Consider the following 4,625-nt stretch of genomic DNA (forward strand, 5'->3'; position numbering starts at 1 on the left):
TAAGCTTTTTTTTCTACTCTTTGAGAGATCTCTCTCTCTCTTTCCGGCTGTATGTTTGGGAGTGAGTTTGTGTTCCTTCTTTCACGCTACTATGTTGTATATTGTGAATATTCAGTAGGTTAGAGTACACCGGCATATCCGCTTTGTGTAATTACTCCATAAGTGGTCACTGTTGCATAAAACTTGAGATCAGACATAAGTCAGAAAATAGTCAGAGTCAGAAATAAGTCAGAAAATAGTCATAAGCCAGAAAATCAGACATAAATCTTTGAATTCTCAATTCTGATTGGCTGATACCTGACTTGCCTCTGATTTTCGGACTTATGTTTGACTGCATCTTTTTTATGCAACAGGGCCCAGGTCAGTGCCAGATCATCTGTATTATAATAATAATATGACTGGCTCGGTCAGAGTTATCTACGTTATGGATGCCATTGGCCCATCACAGGTCATTGGGTCCAGGTATATATACTCCGCCCTCAACGTTCGTGCATGTATTAATTGTAACTGTGGCACAAAAGAGACGATAAGCCAGTTCGCAGTTTCTCGATGTATTTCGCGATGTATTTTGAATTCAGATTACGACTTAACGCGTGAAATCCCGCGGTATACAGTACCTTAGTGACTGTGAATGCAGTTTTTTATGGGAAGAAAATGTTAATGTATTCAGCGCAAAACAATGAAATGGATGCTTCCCACAGTGTTAATATAGACGGGCCATTCTGGTCACCTGGCTTTACGCAAGTTCTTTCTCTGTTTGAACATGAACTCCATCCATTGTTCAGTCGGAAAAGTTATCCATCATGTTGCTTTAAAAACCATGAAGCTCCCAACGGACATATTAAAACGATAGTGGGAAATGTACACATGCGCTAATAACGAACTGGCTGTTGTTATTCTATTTCTTCCAAGCAATACGACTCAGTGTTACTCTTGAGTCTCAACTCTACTCTCATTACAGCTCTTTCATTGTAAATAACTTTCTCGTGGTAGATAATTCAGACGAAAAATCAGTACTCATTAAAATTCTGTCTTTCTTTCAATAAAGCAACTCTATCAAAAGAAATAATTCCATTCATTAATGTTATATCATCTTGCTTATACATTTGCCTGGTTGTGTTTGCGATTGATTGAATTTTTACAGTACATTCTTGATTAAATATCGGTATATTTTGATGATCAACATATAATTGTGTTGGAGTGGAATCTTTGTTCAGTCTGAGGAATGAAAAAAATGAAAGAAAGGATGAAAGAACACGATTGCAGATGAAGAGCTGTAAGTTCCGCATGCACACTTTATTGTATTGATGTAATATTCGATCATTCGAGAAACAAAAAAAAAGAGAGTTGAGTTTTACATTTTTGTTCGTGAACCTCAAACGATATAGCAATGTCTATATGCAAGAAACTGAAATTCAAAGAGCTGAAAATCCCTGCCGCAGGAAGTGAGGATGCATTGCTTATTCTTTGAATACATAATTCCCGGCAGGTTAAATGCACCGAGAATAGAGAGCAAATGCACTACGTTTAGATAATTATATACATCATTATAGGTGTCTTGATTATCATCATTGTTTACATTCATAATCATGATAATTATCATAATGAGCACAATATGACACTTTATTATATATAATGCTGTTTTACAGAAGTTGCCAACATAAAGACAAGCTCACACACTTCCCAATATACGAATACATAATAAGATTACGTACATGTATATAACTATGATATATATAGATAGAAAGGAAGATAGATAGATAGATACAATATAGATGGATATCTAGATAGACAGACAGGGAGGGAGGGAGGGAGGGAGGGAGGGAGGGAGGGAGGGAGGGAGGGAGGGAGGGAGGGAGGGAGGGAGGGAGAGAGAGAGAGAGAGAGAGATGATTCGAATGTTTACTGACTTTATATGTACCCAGGGCTCGACATTTACTTTTTTGTCTGGTGGCTCGTTCAGGGCACTAAAATCCTTAAATCTGACATTTTGGTTTCCCGAAATAAAAGCAAAAGTGACAATCCAATATAAATCCTAGTTGCCCGATCGGGCCACCAAATTTACCGCTAATGTCGAGCCCTGGTATAACTATCAATTTTTCTTCCAATCGGTTCATCTTCTTCCTTTCACGCAAATCCGCATTGTCTTTCCTCCTTCTCCTCTTCTTCCTCCTCCTCTTCATCCTTCTTCCTTTCGCTTTTTCAACTGTTGCTTCATATTATTTCTTTTATTCTTTTTCTTACTCTTCTTTTTCTTTTCTTTCTCTCCAGTAATTTTATTCAAACAGCGCCACTATAAACTTGCTCGAAAACTAAAATTATGTCAAGTAAGACGCAGCTGTAGGGCATACGTATCTATCTAAAGCTATTTCCTATATTATCAGCTGAGGGGAAGTGAACGGGGTGGGAGAGCGAAGCAACGGGCCAGGCTACCGGTGTGTCGCAGGGCAATGGCGATAATTGACGGAAACCGACACGGATTTGTACAATGTCAAGTTCGGCTGACCTCTTTGCTTGTTGACAATTGACGAAAGTTTCCGGTGGATCCCTAGGGGTGACAGAGGATTGAGAAATACGTGCGGGTTGATCCACTTGCTTTTATGTCTCCGAAGACTTGCCAGGAGCCTCATCTTCCACCCCAAAAAACACAAGAAAAAAAAAGAGAAGAAGAAAGTTAGATATAGCAATGTCGCAATTTCGATGTCCCTATAATCAGATAATAATATTTAGTACAAAATTGTATATCCGTTGTGTGAGCGTATTTCTGTGTTTATCATTATGTATGTTTATTTGTTTGTTTTTGTCAGATGTGTATGTGTGCTTGTCTTTGTGTTTGCACCGTGTGTGTGTGTGTGTGTGTGTGTGTGTGTGTGTGTGTGCGTGAATGTGAAATATGGAGATCATATTTTTCATGGTGACGTAATACTAAATAAGCTGTTTACATCCTCTGACATTTAACATCAGATCCATTGACATGGTTTAAGAAGAGTTTCTACCCCGTGGTACAGACCCCTTTTTATATCAAAAGAGGATTCAAACAAAGTCTCTTTAAAACTTTTAAAGCCAGAACTGACAAATTTTGTCTCATTCCTCACAGCATCAAATTCATATCCCAGTCTTTTTATTGGTTAAAAAACCCACAAATCACAAAAGTAAGTATGAAAAATCGAATAATCTTAGAGAACATGAACATGGGTAACCAAAAGTTTGTCAAACTTGGTCACGATTAAAGGGATGGTACAGTATTGGTGGAGATGAGAATTGGGCTTTTAACTTTTTGCGAGATACCAAGAAAACACTTCTGAAATAGTACAGAGCATATCAATTTAAAAGGAATTCAAAGTTTATTTGAAGAAAATCGGGTTTGGAATGACTGAAACATCCAAAAACAAAGTAAAACAAAGCGATCGTAATAAATTGTGGGTCCCACACTTATTAGAATCGCTCTGTTTTGGATATCTCAGCCATTTCAAAACCAATTTTCATCAAATAAACATTGAATTCCTCATGAAATTACATGCTCTTTCCGATATTTCATAAGAGGTTTCTCATTATCTCACCAAAAAATGTTAGAAACCTAAAATTAGGTCTCAACCAAAGCTCTACCATCCCTTTAACTTCAGGTTGTTAAAACAATACCCTGACACACATGTACTACTACTATAGGTAGTAGTTACTATTGACTAACGATTAGTATATAAAAACAAAGAAAAAGATTTTTAAAACCCCCACCCTCCCCCTTAAAAAAAGATGATGAAGAGGCAGAAGTATCAATTCGATATCCATTTGAATTGCAATATGTTGTAACTTCCACCAATCAAAGGAAGGATTATTACTTTGGAATTTGCAGATTTAGGAATTTGCAAATTACATATATTATATCTTATGAATATCATTTGCAACGCCGAACATAGTATATTTCTATAAAAGGGGGGGGGGGGTTGAGTGCAAATGATGACCTCTGACCAAACAAATAAGATCGTGTCAGTAGATGACGTTGGCCCCTCCTTTCTAGACATATTGTTATAAAAATACAAATCTCCTGAGACAAGCCAGTGAGTTATTTAGTCACATGTCTACACACATGCAGGAACGAACTCTCTTATATAACTTTCAACGAGTTACGGAAGACATTTTATAGATTCGTTTAGCTTTGCAGAAGGACACGATTCCTTTTCACAATCATACGTTCTATTCCCCGGAAGAAAATTCGCTCATTCATTTACGGCTCTCATAGCTTGCTTTGGGAAAAGCTTGAACTTTGAAGCAATGCTTCATCTCTTGGTTTAGGAATAATTTATATATGATCTGCCCTTGCAAAGACATGCTGTTGATAACGTTCAATAATTAGTGCGGTAGATCTTTGGCAAGTAGGGTAGAGTCGCGCAACGTGCAAAGATACAGCAAGGACTGAACTTTCGGTCTTTTTCGTTCTTCTCGTTTTTGTTGTTTTTTTCCCCTCTTTTTCCACGAGGCCATTTACGAAACAAGTGTGGGCTGGCCGAATTCCTGCAATTACAAGGTACCACTGCGGTACACGAGTGCTACGTGACAGTGTTCGCTGACTTTCATTTAGTTTCAGATAAAAAGTAGTCACTTTTCGGCAGCACGTCGGGTAAGACAGT

The sequence above is a fragment of the Diadema antillarum genome, unplaced genomic scaffold (genome assembly GCF_040938485.1).
Source record: "Diadema antillarum isolate AM-2024a unplaced genomic scaffold, OU_Dant_1.0 scf00000005, whole genome shotgun sequence".
NCBI lineage: Eukaryota > Metazoa > Echinodermata > Echinoidea > Diadematoida > Diadematidae > Diadema > Diadema antillarum.